Here is a 15193-nt window from a genome sequence, read left to right as displayed (position 1 = left end):
TTGGAGCCACTAGGGTGGACCTACTGTGATGCATCTGCTAACCAGGAGACTATGATTCCCAGTCACTCCCATCCCCTCTCCTTGCACATGCCCTTCCTCCTAGCCAGGTAGGAGGAGGGGGCAGAATCTCAATGAAAAGACCCTGAACTAGGAAATGACTGAGCACATTTGGGAAGCAGCAGCAGCAGCATGGCCAGGCAGGAGCTGCAGGGAAGATAGATGCATCAAGAAGCCAGTGAAAGGAGTCGGACGCAGTAAAAACCAGGGAACCACTGTGGAACAGGGTGTGATTGTTGGACATGCAGCTGGGACTAGGTCTGTGTGGGACTTATGAGGAATAGCAGAGTCTGGGCAGGGAGCCGATGTAGAGGGGGCCCAGGGAGAGAGAGACATCACTAACTCATCCTCTCCTTGAAACCTGCAAACTCTTATTTGCTGGGAATAAGACTGGACTGGAGAGGGCACCGTAGGCACTACGCCTGAACAATCCCGATCCTCAGTTGGACTGCCCCCAAGGGCCAAAACAAGAACTGTATCTATTTAAGCCTTTACACCTAGGATATCTTCAACCTTCCCTCCTTGCCTGCCCTAGTCAAATATCCCTTCACGTGTCTGAGTGTTAGGGGGTGGGACCCACCAGGGCTAGCACCTGCAAAAGCCATCAGCGCTTGCCTCCAAGCCATAGTACACCTGTCGCACTACCAGTACCTTAGCGTGCGGGGATACTACAGTGCTGAACAGCTTTTTTAATTATACTACACAAACTGAGTATTCCTCTACACAGCGAGAACCCTTCTCTGACCAGTGACGCTGCCTTTAAGGCTGCTTTGCATGGTCACCGTAGAACAAAGCTGCTTCAGAGGTGCCAGTGCTCTAGCCCTTAGTGCTTTATCACTTATTTGTTTTACAACAGCACCCAGAGGCCCCAGTCAAGATGGGAGTCCTGCTGTGCTACATGCTGTACGAATACACAGCAAGAGGCCTTTCCCCAGATGAGTTCATAGTCTCAGTAGTGCAAAGTGAGCCATTTCAGTACAACTTTGAATGGAAGCAATAACTCAAAATAAGTTAGAAAAAGAGCATTGCTGTTCCTGTGTACAGGCCTGAAATGGATGTTGCACTGAAAATACTACGAACCTGTAACTGAAACTGTATTATTTTGCACACATCTAGTTGCTCTAGCTTCATGTGATCAAGATACATTTAAGTAGGTGAACTGATGGAGAAATTTAGAATAAAAATGTGGAAATTATTCTGCCTTACTTGGGGGAGAATGAAGGTGAGGGGAAAAGCCAAACACTCTGACAGTCCAGTAGCTCTGATTGGCTTTGCATTTTGCCCTCACGTTGATCTTGGTGTTAAGAAGTCAAACACGTTTTGAACTTTTAAAACCCTTATGTTTGATTTGATCACTGGGAAGAGAGTCAAGTGAACATTATTATTTTTTCTACTTCAGCTTGATCATTTAACCAGCTAAACCTCTATAATGCAGCTTGTCAGCCATTCTGGATAATGTTTTTATGATTAAACTGTTTCTGACCTAGATTTTTTTAAGTAACTCTAATTATGACAAGCCTGTGAAAGTAGTTCTCAGAGATAGTAGGACTGAATCTTCACTCCCTTGCTCCTGTGTCATGCTAGAGTAATTCCATTGATTCATTGGAGTTACTCCTGGTTCTTACTGGTTATGAGAGGATCCTGTCCTATGTGCTGCTATTGTCAGCAGTGCAGTCTGGTTACACTAATTCTTCTCTGTCCCTAAATAATGGCGCAAGGAATTAGGGTCAAATCTTGCAGGTGCCGAGCACTGCAACTGTCATTGACTTTCATGGGCGTTATGGTGCTCAGCTCCTTTCAAGTTTTGAGTCTCCCATTGACTCCAGTGAGAGCTGGTTAAGGCACTACACATCCCCGCAGGTCCACTCCTAGCCACTGAAGCCAGGAGCTTTTCCTTTGACTTCAAGGGGATCAGATCCCTGGGGTTCAATTCTCATGTTGAGTGACTCCTTACCCTATAAGTAGTCCTACTGAAATAAAAAAGAGAGCAAAATCATATTGTTTGATCTATATCAATTTGACAACAGTAATTTAAAAAAATGAATGTTAAAATAAAATTAGTTCTCACTTCAGTCAGGAGAACTGCCTTTGGTTTGACCTGGCTTAACTTGCTTGCCCATGATGCACATAACCAGGTCTGGGGAACAAGACATTTGAGTGCGGTGAGGCAGATGATGTCCTCCCCCTCCCCAGGAACAGCTTTGGTTGATGGCAGATAAGTTTGTGAGGCGGTATGGGGGGGCACCAGTGATACATGCATATTTTGGTTGCCAGCAGTATGTACTAGTATCACTGACAGTGAGCATTCGTTATATTATGTTAGTTTTGGGGTCCCACTGTGATTTATTGATTATAATTACTTCTTATATTGCTTTTCATCCTAGATTACCAAGTACTTTACAAAGGAGGATGCAGGGCTGGTGCTACTATTTAGGTGGACTAGGCGGTTGCCTAGGGCGCCAAGATTTGGGGGCACTAAAAAACGGCACCCCCCAATTTTTTTTAACTGTTTGAGCGGCCGCTGCCCTGGGAGGGAGAGGGAGTCTGAGCTGCCGCCGGCAGCCCAGGGGTTCCCGTGGGTCAGGACGCTGCCAGCAGCCGGCAACCCAGGGTCAGTGTGCAGCCCAGGGGTTCCCCTGAGTCAGCATGCTGCTGACAGCTGGCAGCCCAGCGGTTCCCCTGGCTCAGCCTGCCGCCACCAGCCAGCAGCCCAGGGGTTCCCCTGAGTCAGCGTGCCGCCGACTGCCCGGGAGTTCCACCGCGCAGTCGCTGCTTCGCTTCTCCCGCCTCCCAGGCTTGCAGCGCCAATCAACTGTTTGGCCCCGCAAGCCTGGGAGAAGAATTAGAGCAGGACAGCGTGCTTGGAGAGGACACGGAGCAGAGGTGAGCTGGGGTGGGGAGGTACCGCAGGGCTTCCCGGGCCAGGGGGTGGGGAGCTGCCGAGGGGGGGGAAGCACCTCAGGGCGGAGGGGGAGCTGCTGCAGGGCTGGGGGGGCGCAAGATGGAAGTTTCACCTAGGGCGCAAAACTTCCTTGCACCAGCCCTGGGAGGATGAGTATCATTTCCATTTTCAAGATGCAGAAATGGAGGCACAGAGAGGTGAAGTGACTTGCCCAAGGTCACACTGCAAGCCAGTGCAGAACTGGCAAGAAACCTCTGGTTATCTGACTCTCCATGCAGTGCCCTATCTAGTAAATCATGTTACTGCTCATACAAACTTGTGGGCTTTTTTAAATTGCAAGTTAAATGTTCTTGATCTGACTTCAAATTCTACAGCATTTGCACTAAAATTCTACGTGCTACAAATCAAGGGAAATGAAGTGATAAGTTGCGGAAAGAACAGAATTATTAACCTACTGGTTACTGATTAAAAATACTGTCAGGGGCGGCTCCAGGCCCCAGCACGCCAAGCGTGTGCTTGGGGCGGCAAGTCTGCGGAGGGTCCTCTGGTCCCACGGCTCTGGTGAACCTCCCACAGGCGTGCCTGCAGAGGGTCCACTGGTCCTGCAGATTCGGTGGAGCCGCAGGACCAGCGGACCCTCCGCAGGCATGCCTGTGGGAGGTCCACCGGAGCCACAGGACCGGTGACCGGCACAGCGCCCTCTGCGGCATGCCACTGGGCTTGGGGCGGCGAAATGTCTAGAGCCGCCCCTGAATACTGTACAAACCTGCCCTACTTTTTAGGGCTTCTCATAGTCGGATACTTTACTCTAAAAAGGGTTGGATCGCATTATCTTAAATGGAAAATTTTATATGGCTTCCTTGAACAGCCCTTCCCCTGTTCTTTGCATGCAATTAGATCATAGTTTGTAAATGTTTGATCCACAGATGGAACACAGTCGGGCAAGAAGAGGCCAGTCCTGCTGTCATCCTTAAAGCATTCATGCTCATTAAAGAGAATGGCAGGAGAAGAGTGCACAAATGTAGGCAAATCAAAATAGAGTGGAGAATACTGAGAAGTTCAAAGTGGGGCATTACATTATAAATCACAGAATGTATGAAGCTGTACACTCAAGCCACCTCATTCCCATCTGAAAATTGCCCATCTTCACACAACATACTCAGACCTAGCTAATATAAACGAGCCCTCTCTCCTACACGGTACCCCACAGAGAATTTCTAAATTGTATTGTTTACTTATTATAATGCTGTTCTAATCTGAAAAGTGACTCTGCAAAAATAGCATTGGGGATTCCATGTTTATTGTTTCCCAAAGACTTTGACATGAGTTGTGCTCAGTGTACTAGTGAAATGATTGTTTTTTCTAACTGCTGTCCCTTCAAATTAAACCTGAGATCTGAGAGACCAGTTGGGTTCTGTCCTTCTCCTATATCATCACCAGTGCAGAACAAAATTCTGCAAACCAAAGTACATCCAGTTACACCTGAGCAACCCCATTGTCTTCCAGTTATGGTCATAGCAACAACATCTGTGCAGCTTCATGATCTTCAGTACAGTTGTGTAAGTTAAGCTGACTGGAACTTCATAAATAATTCTGCTGATGATGCAGAACCAACTCTCTCTTTCTTATGTATTGGTTCTGCAGAACTAATTGAAATTAAAAAGCAAAACAAATTATTTTTGTCACTAGAGCAAGCTGTTATGGCTGAATAAATACAGAGTGAAGATCTGTTGATTGTAATGTTGCTATGTTTACAGTCTCTCTTTCAAAGCAGAACTGTACTTGCAGAGTGCATGTTACATAACTATTCTACATAGGCAGGACGAGGATGAGGGAGTCTACAAAACTCTGTTGAGATTTTCGTTTTAGAACATGTATGTTGTACTTCCTGCACAGAGGAGGTTGCAAGGCTGCTACTAGCAGATCAGGCTTTTGTATCAGATATAGACTGAACACAGAGCTTGCTTCTCAGAGAGATACACACCAGATATATTCACTGTAATATCCATTAATGTAGGGTGACCGTATTTCCCTATGCTGAATATGGGACACCTGGTAAAATTACTCGTATTCAAGCGAGTTCAATGGCAATCAATCAGAACTATGCAGTACAAACATTCAAATTAACATCCAGATGACTGAGCCCCTGTTAAAAAGAAATACTGCGTACTCAGATTCTTTTTATTTACCTTCTTATCTTTAAGGCTTTAAGGTTCACACGGAGAGAGGCGACACACACACACTCCTGTACACCTCTCATACATGGAGGTGGAGGGGGAGACACCAACCGACCTGACCCTCCCTGACGTGCTCTAGTCTCCACCCTCCATGCCTGGCTTGGCCCCCAGGACAGACCCGCTTCTCCTGGTACCTGGCGCCACGTCTTCCCAAGGCAACACGTGGGAGGCGTGCAGGGTCACATGCCCCCCTCCACAGATTTCTGGTTGGATTCACACCAGAATGTTGCCAGCAGCAGCCTTTCCAAACTGTGTGGGTGGGAACGGACGGGAGCTGCTTCTACATGTGGGGCGGGGGGATGACCTGGGCTGTGTCTTTGCAGAGCTATTTCCCCCCCCCTTCCCTCCCCACTCTCCCCCCATCCCCAGCTGGAAGGAGTTTGTCCCTTCCTGCCCACACAGTGTCAAAAGGCAGCTAACACCTCCAGGCTGCTGCTGGCCAGAGACATAACCCAGCTGCCTCTGGCTACAGTGTGGGCAGGAAGGGGTTAACTAGGGATGCCCTGTGCACCAGGGCACGGGGAACCAGACTGCAGAGGCTTCAGTGAACCCGGCCAGAGAGGTGGCTCAGCAGCGGAGGGTGCCTAGGGGACGGAGCAGCCCTGCGCTCCCTGGGGACAGGACCCAGGGCCAGGGGAGGCACGTGAAGAAGATGCTAAACCCCTGCCCAGGGGGCTGCTGTGGAGCCTGCAGGGTCAGGACACAAAGAGGCTGTCAATCAATTCCCCCCTCCCACCCCTGCCACTCGGGAGCTTCACTGAGAGAGGGAGAAGCTTCCCTGTGCCAGGGCTGTGCGGGGCTTTGGCACACACACGGCTCGGTTTCTCCTGGCCAGCACCCCCGAGCTGGAGGGTCTTGGGCTTTCCCAGGGCACCAGCCCAGCCAGTGGTAGTGGGGGAAGGAAGGAGCCTGCTGGCCAGATTGTTGGTGAACTGAGCACTTCAACCAGGGGCTGGTTCTCCGCACAGCATTGGGAATGGGACGTAGCCCACTGGGGGCGGGGGGAGGAATATGAGGGAGCAGTGGGGCAAAGGGGCAAAGCAGGGAGAGGACAGCAAGAGGGTGTGCATGTAAAGGGCCAGTGGGTGGGCAGCAGAGGTGACATGGAATCGGCCGCTTCCTGGTGCCTGCCCACAGTCACTGGCCGCCGCAGCATGCAGCCAGTACTGGCTGGAAATGGGATGGGGGGCGAGGCCCTGCTGGCTGAGAGCCAGCAAGCAGCAAGAGCTGTGCTGATGGACCAGCAGGGGAACTGGCCAGCCCCATACGCTGCAGCTTTGCCCCACCACCAGCTTTGCACACCCATCCACATCATCGGCCATTGGACCCTCCCACTCACCACTGGTGAGCAGGCTGCTGGCAAGCAGATATCCAGCTAGCAGCAGGACACGTCAGTACTGATGCGGGGGAGACAGAAAATATGGGACAATTTGCACATTTTTAAGAAAAAGTTGGGACACCTGCAGGAGGGCTTAAATACGAGACTGTCCCCATAAAAATGGGACGTCTGGTCAGCCTACATTAATACACTGCCAGGTATGGCTAAGGTTAGCTTAAATAAGTTATTTTGAAGACCTTCACCTAGTGACTGAACACTATAATACAGATTAGTTTTTCATTATATCTCCCCCTTTAAGTTTTACATTCCTACCACTTACAACATGTAAGCTATCATGCTATCTTTGATATTTGGTACATATCAGTCTATTAAATGTCTCCAAATTGAACTGTTTTACTAATTACATGACCCAAACACATAACAGCTTGGTCATCTGGCTGTCCATTAGTTACATTGAGTGGCTGTGGTCATTTCTGAATCTTCTTGTTCTGCACGCACCATCTGTAGCATTTGCCATGTTGCTTGCTTTTGCTGAGGAACAAACAACAGATGTCGACAGTTTCTGCTGATCTCTCCACTGTTGGTTTCAATCATATATAATCTGGGCACTGAATTCCTTTTCTTTACAACAGCTGGAGTTGTCCATCCTGTCTGATATGAACAATCACCAGTCTAGACCTGGCAGTTCCCTAACTGAGTGATATCTGTTTAGTATCCATTACAGTGTATTTCCATATAAATGTAAAATAATTTAGTTTTGTTTCATAATCATGCCACTATAGTACAGGATTATTACTCGCTGACTGACTCAAGTCTCCACCTAGTTACTTGGGCTGTCCAGTGGGAAAAGGTTTCAGCCATTAAACATGATCTGTGAGGAAAGGTTGAAAGAACTGGGCATTTTTAGTATAACAAAGAGAAGACTGAGGCAGGATATAAGTCTTCAAGTACGTAAAATGATGTTATAAAGAAGATAATGATCAATTGTTCTCCATGCCCACTGAGGGTAGGACAAGAAATAATTTGCATAGTTTGCAACAAGGGAGATTTAATTTATATATTAGGAAAAACTTTCTAACTAGGAACTGGAACATATTACCTAGAAAGATTGTGGACTCCCCATCACTGGTGCTCTTTAAGAGAAGGTTAGACAATCTGTCAGGGATGCTCTAAGAATACTTATTCCTGTATCTGCACATGGGCATGGACTGGGTGACCTCTTGAGGTCCCTTCCCACACTAATGTTTCTTTGATTTCTATAATTAATAAGATGAATAGAAAATAAACAACCCTCTACTTGTGCCATTTGACACAGTTAATGTTGTACAATCTTAAACTTTTGAAGTTGTTGACTTTTTTTATTGTTAGTAGTTTGCATCCTTAACATTACATGAACATAGTTAGGTCCTCAGCTGGTGTAAAGCATCGTATCTCCACTGTATAGCTCCGCTAAAAGCAATGGAATTATAACAAATTACATTAGTTGAGGATCTGGCTCAATGTTTTATCCATTTAATTTCCCATGGGTTTTTTTTAATGGAAAGATATAGAGATGAATGAACAAACATTGCCTGCCTGCCTGTGGTGCCTCTGTGAAGTGCCCACTTTTTTATTTATACCATGAATACTCAAGATACAATTTACAAGTTGTGATACTGACAAACTGGTCCACTTGGCTATGACTCCTAACAACCTAACAAGAGGCATTGAAATGTAATCATACAATCTACTTGTATGTGAATTTCAGAGAGATGTCCTAGACCAGCAAACATTAACTCATTTATTTGTAGGAATAGAAATCAAGGGTAGATGCTAAGTGAATTTGTCTGTGTTTACCTATATCTTGTTAGAAGTTTAACAAAATTATCTAGTAAGTTTGTCAATGCTAATCCTGTTCCTGTCTCATAATGCTTCATTAACGTCTTTTATTGATTCAGAGATCAAAAGGGGATATTGTCATTTAGATGGGACTTGTGGTGTAATAATATTATTGTCCTGTTAGCTCCTCAAAACTTGTAATTCCACATAGTAAATTACTTGTGAACTGTCTTGATAGTTTGAACGGCTAATTGCCTTATGTAAATGGATCCAGCTAGTTTACCTGTGTATGCATAGGAAATAAAAGTTTAGCTTCAAAGCAACAATATGCACTGCCTATTCTTTGTCAGGAGAAGGTCCTGATGTGACAACTGCTGTCGAGAGGCTTATCAGCTGGCTAGAAAACTATAAAGAAAGCTTCAGGCCTGATACTTTTTTACCCAGGTCTGCTTAAACTTTAACAGGGAAGGTCTAAGCTAGAAGACTGAGGTCTTCAGATTTACTCTGGATTACCCTGGAATTCTCATGGAAGAACTTGAACAAACTCTACACCTGGGCTGCCTTTTAAATTGATTCCAGGAAGAATTTTACAAATCAGCAATCTCATCATCTCTGCTATGAAACTGACCTGAGGACTTCTCACACATCTGTATGTATATTGATCTTTTAGCCGCAGCAACTTTCTTTTTCTTTTTCTTATTAAACCTTTAATCTTTTAGTTACTAAAGGACTGGCATCTAAGTATTGGGTAAGATCTGAGACTCATATTGTATCAGGCCATTCGGGACTGGTCAACTCCACGTATGGTGAATAACCTTTCACTATATTAGTCTTGGCTCTCTGGGGAATGTATTCGGCTTCTTGGTAACCAGTGTGGTATTACAGAAGCTGTTTTGTTACTGGCCTGGTGAGCCTAATTATAGAATAAACTACCAGTTTGAGGATTGTCTGCCCTCTTCCTTGCAGTTTGCCCTGAGTATATCATTCTCAGCGTGGCCCATCCAGGCACCCATCACGAAAGGAGTGCACACTTAGTAAAGAGCCAGATGCAGTGGTACCTTAAGGGATGCTTGGTGAGCCGCTTCTCAGGCAGGGAATAGTTTGGGGAGCAACTTTCTGATTATGTATCTATTTCATGGTAATTGGAAGCTTCAGTGCATTCTGGAATGCAAAGCAGACATCCCAGAAAATGTTAATTGAATGTGTGATCCAAATATTATTTTAAAAAAATACCTATTGTGCAGAAAGAATGAGATGGTTGGACAGGGGAGCACGATATGAAAGAATGTGGTTCCTTGGCTGCATCCCCTGTGCCTTGAAACACGCCATTAAAAAACCACAGAGCCCTGACCACATGATTGTTAAAGTGGATAGAGCTATCCAGTCTCAGAAGGAGGGGAGCACAACACCATGTTGTCTCTCCTCCCTCTGACATTATTATGCCATACCAGTGTATTTTCCCCTCCTTTCATCCCATTCATGCCATGTAGCAGAGGGGATGATGTGTCCCTTAATATTCTTCTTTTAGTAACATTTCCTACTTTTTCCTTTTGCAAACACCCATTTTTTCTTGGGCAAGTGTATTGAATTGAGCTTTACTCCTTTTCATTTTATTATGGCCTTCTGGTGGGAATTATTCACAATTTCCATTCTCCTTTATATAAACACTCTCTCTTGGTTTCTAAAACAGTAGAAAAACAACTACAATGAATGATTTTGAGAATCTTCTCTGCCAGCTGTATTTTTATATCTTCTTTTAGCAAATTGCACTCAATGGGAAAGAGGGAAAATACATTGGTATTCACTCAGTTTTCCCTTTTCTTGAGTGGCTTCTCAGCCAAGCTTATGAACTTTATTGCAATAGTGTAATTTCCAATTAAAAGGGAAAACAAAAGTAGTTATCAATCAGGGACCTGATTGATAGAGAATCATAGGTCATGGCCACTTTATGTCATTTCAATATACCCATGAATATTACAAAAGGAGCCAGAACAAATTCCAATTCTGCTGTAAAACCCATTTGCTCAAGTCCCATTAAAGCAGTCGGAGTTGAATGTGCATATATCTGAGAACATAATTTGGATCAAAATCACTGATTTTTCCTCTGCTATTTTCTTTTATCTTCAATTAATTTGAAGCCCTATTTGCTCTAGGACCCTGCAGAGTCTCTGCTGCAGGAGATTCATTTTTCTATCTGGTTACACTCATACAGCTGTCATTTTGCCAAAGCCTGTTTTGAAGTTGGTTATACCATACTTCATGCCCAGCCATGTCTAATAGCTCAATTAGTTTATCAGTCTGTAAAAGTTAAAGAGGCTGAGCATGAATAATTTGTAATTCCAATAAGAACTGGAGCCACCATACCTGAATAAATATAATCACAACTTAATTTTCTTGGAGCTAAAAATCTCCAGTTGTTTTTATTACATATGAAAACACAGAGAAACATTCTGAGATTAAAAACAGATCTCAGGCTAGCAGACAAGTGTCTCCTTAAGATTGTCAAGGTAAGCACAAGAGTTCCTATGTACAATATGGCATGGAAGGAAGCAAACCAGGAATAAAGGAAATGTCCAAAAAGCAGACGTATGGATGTTGTGAAAACAGTGGCTCTGTAGCATGCTCCTCTTCTTCATGGGAGCCAAAGAAGCTTCTCTGATTCCACTTTGCATAGTGTCAAATGCCACAGAGAGATATGAGCATGAATGTTTGTCCTCTATCCACAGCAAGGAGGAGATCATCACTAGTGTTATTAGGGCAGTCTGTGTCCCATGTAATCTAACTCAGATTAGAAAATACAATAGAATAGGGGGACCAGCTGTTCCATTTTTAAAGGGACAGTCCCATATTTAAACCCTCCTGCAGGTGCCCCCAGGTCCTGCTGCTGGCCGGATCCCTGCTCACCAGCCGCTTTCCCACCAGCGGTGAGTGGGAGGGTCCAGTGGACCAATCACTGAGGTGGGTGTGCAAGGCTGGTGAGGGGGAAAGCTGCAGCGCTCCCCCTGCTGGTCCATCAGCGTAGCCCCCGCTGCAAGTTGGCTCTCAGGCAGCAGGGTCTCACCCCCTGTCCCGTTTCTGGCCAGCACTGGCTGCACACTGCGAGCTCCGGCGGCCAGTGAGTATGGGCAGGCGCTAGGCAGCGGCCGGTTATGTGTAGCCTCTGCTGCCCACACATTGGCTCTTTACATGCTTCCCCTCTTGCTGTCCTCTCCCTGCTTTACCCCTTCACACCCGGCTGCTCCCCCATATTCATCCCAGCAGGCTGCATCCCACTCCCAGCACTGTACAGAGAACCAACCCCTGGTCCAAGTGCTCAGCTCACCAACGGTCTGGCAAGCAGGCTCCTTCCTTCCAGCCACTGGGGTGGGGGAGGGGGGGCGAGGAAGAGATGAGCTCTGCAAAGACACAGGCCAGGGGTCATTCCCCCCCGTCCCCTGTATCTGGAAGCAGCTCCCATCGCTTCCCTCCCACACAGTTTGGAAAGGCTGTTGCTGGCAACATTCTGGAGTGAATCCTGCCAGAAATCTGAGGAAGGGGGCATGTGACCCCGCATGCCCACCCCTCGTGTTGCCTTAGGAAGATGCGGCGCCAGGTACCAGAAGAGGTAGGTCCATCTTGGAGGCCCAGCCAGGCATGATGGAGAGCGCCGGGCAGGGAGGGTCAGGTCGGTCGGTCACCCCCTAGCACGTGAGAGAGGTGTACGGAAGTGTGTGTGTGTCACCTCTTCGCGAGTGAACCCCAAAGCCTTAAAGATAAGAAGGTAAATAAAAAGAATCCAAGTATGCAGTATTTCTTTTTAACAAGGGCTCAGTCAACTTGATGTTAATTTGAACGTTTGTACTGCATAGTTCTGATTGATTGCCATTGAATTCGCTTGAATATGAGTAATTTTACCAGGTGTCCTGTATTTAGCACAGGGAAATATGGTCAACCTACAGTAGAACCTCAGAGCTGCAAACATCTTGGGAATGGAGGTTGTTCATATCTCAGAAATATCCCTAACTCTGAAAAAATGTTATGGTTCTTTCAAAAGTTTACAGCCGAACATTGACTTAATACAGCTTTGAAACTTTATTACGCAGAAGAAAAATCCTGCTTGCCCTTTATTTTTTTAAAAGATTATGTTTAACACAGCACTGTAATGTACTAACTTTTGTTTGTTTGTTTGTGCCGCTGCTTGTTTGATTGTGTACTTCTGGTTCCAAACGAGGTCTGTGGTTGACTGGTCAGTTTGTAACTCTGAGGTTCTACTGTACATGAGATTATACACTTAGAGCTTGTCTACACTACCCGCCAGATCGATGGGCAGTGATCGATCCAGCGGGGGTTAATTTATCGCATCTAGAACGAGAAGCACAAGCGGAGTAGACGGGAGAGCGTCAGCTGTTGACTTACCACAGTGAAGTTACCGCTTCAACAGTGAAGAGCTCAAGTGGAAGGGTATAGGGGCACACCAGGGATTGCAGGAGGCCAGACAGGAGTGCGGGCTGGGAGTGGGGAGTGCGGAAAGGTTTCACAGGTGGTGCACAGGTCCCATTATGGTTCAGCTAAGCTGTTCCAGAGGAAAGGTTGCAGGAGGCAGGAGTGCCCAGCCCCAGGGGATGGAGGGAGAGTTGCTAGGAGCAGATGGGAAGCAGCCCCTGATGAGAGTTAATCTCCTTTTACTCAGTTCAAATATTTTTCTCCTAACTAGGCTAGATTCCCTTGGGCGCTCTAGCTCCTATGCAACATCATGACAATGGAAAAGCATTGTAAACCTGGGGTCTGGTCTCCAAGTTAAATTGGGTTTATGGAGTGGCTCAAAAATAGCTGGCACATACCACTAAATTTGGCCCCATATGGAGTAGATTCAAACCTTATGTGAAATGTGTGTGTATCTAACAGTATGTCTACACTGTATTTTAAACCTGTGTTAGCAAGTCACAGAGTCCAGGCCTAATGCAACAGTACTAAAAACAGCTGTGCAGTTGTTCAGGCTCCTGCTGAGGTTCTGAACCCTCCATCTCCCAGGCTTCATAGCCTGAACTCTAGCCCAACCCTAATGTCTACACAGGTATTTTTAGCACCATAGCAGGCGTTTCATGAGCCTGAGTCTGTAGACCCAAGCTCTGAGACTCGCTGGGATGGTTTTCAAAACACAATGTAGATGTACCCTTATAGGTACTTAAAAGATGCTATAGATGTTGGTCAGGGCTGGCTTTCTATCTGAAACCTAACATTTCTATGGTATGGTAGTAGACATAGCTTAAGGTCCTGATTTAGTAATGCAGAATGGACTCGTTATCATTATCTCCAAAAAGCACTGAGGATGTAGTTTGTTTTTAATTGCATGGCAGTACGGATCCTTTGTTTGGTTTCTGTGACACAGAGACCACATTTTCAAAAGTGGTCTGAATGTTTGTAACAACACTTGTTTGCATTTGATGCCCAGCCACCATTGGTGAATGCAAAGCAAATGCTCTTTGTGCTCAGATTGCAAGTTTTTTCACTGGCAAAATTGTGGGTTCTTGAACTCCATTGAATTACTCCCCTTTTGTAGCTCTGTAACTCCATTAATTTAGTTCCAGTAGTGTTGTACTAACTTGAAACTAGAGTCATACACTGGTGACTGAAAACCCTGGACTTTTTGACTAACTACATGCATGCTCTGGATTGTGCCCTGCTACTTATTTTAAAGTTTGGCATCCAAAAGCTGAGTTACAGATGTTTTATGTTGACACTATATATATATTTATTAGTAATATGTAAAGTGTCTTGTGCACACTTTCAATTAGATAAAATTTTGCTGGCAAACTGTTAGGTTTTCAATATGGGCGTTTTACCTTATGATATTGTCAGGGACTTTAACCCAGACGGCAAAGTTCGTTGTCTGACCGCGAGAGAGACAGGCAACACCAGCAAGGTCCGATCAAAAGCTCTTTATTGACAAGTGCACGCATTAATAGAGAGCAGCTCGTTTCCAGAGAGAACCAGCCTGCTCTTTACGTCTTAGTATGAGCCTCTATAGACAGTTCCGTCGCATCATAAATTATTTACTTGAGCAACCCACCCCCTTCATTTCACAACTAGAAACTAGACACCTTTAGTATACATGCATGCCTAAAGTTAGAAATGTAGGGGAGTTAAAAACAAACAAAGAACAAACCCATGGAGTGAAAACCAGGAGGCTGGGAAGCTAGAGTGGTTATCAGTTCTTGGAAGGGGCTGCTCCTAACACAGCACATCTGGTACTGTGCCAGTAATGCAGCTTCTCTCTTATTTTACTTTTTCCCGGCGCTTCATGAGACGTGCTGCTGCTTAGTTCTTTTCCACTCAGGGATTACCCACAAACCTCTGTTACCCTGACTTTGGTCAGGTTGGCATACTGGTTTTGTCTGCTATATCTTTATTCAGGACTAACAATATCACATACAACATTTTGGAGATTATTTCACTTGGGACAGAAGGACCAATGTGAGGTAACTTCTGCAAGGCTCCTGCACTGTAAAATAGAGCACTACACCAGTGCCAGTGAGCATTCTATATAAATGTGTAAACAGAGTTCAGAGTAGCAGCTGTGTTAGTCCGTAGCCCCAAAAAGAACAGAAGTACTTGCGGCACCTTAGAGACTAACAAATGTATTTGAGCATAAGCTTTTGTGGGCTGTCGTGGGCTACAGTCCACTTTTGCAGATGCAAGAAGTGAGCTGTAGCCCACAAAAGCTTATGCTCAAATACATTTGTTAGTCTCTTAAGGTGCCACAAGTGTTCCTGTTCTTTTTGTGTAAACAGAACATGTCTGTGTGTCCATGAGCTACATCTTGTTCATCAGTAAGAGGGGTATATGTTCTGATTTTCCAGG

This window comes from Chelonoidis abingdonii, chromosome 1, assembly GCF_003597395.2.
Source record: "Chelonoidis abingdonii isolate Lonesome George chromosome 1, CheloAbing_2.0, whole genome shotgun sequence".
In the NCBI taxonomy this organism is placed as follows: domain Eukaryota; kingdom Metazoa; phylum Chordata; order Testudines; family Testudinidae; genus Chelonoidis; species Chelonoidis abingdonii.
The sequence above is the reverse complement of the archived record's forward strand: the minus strand, read 5'-3'. Positions refer to the sequence as shown.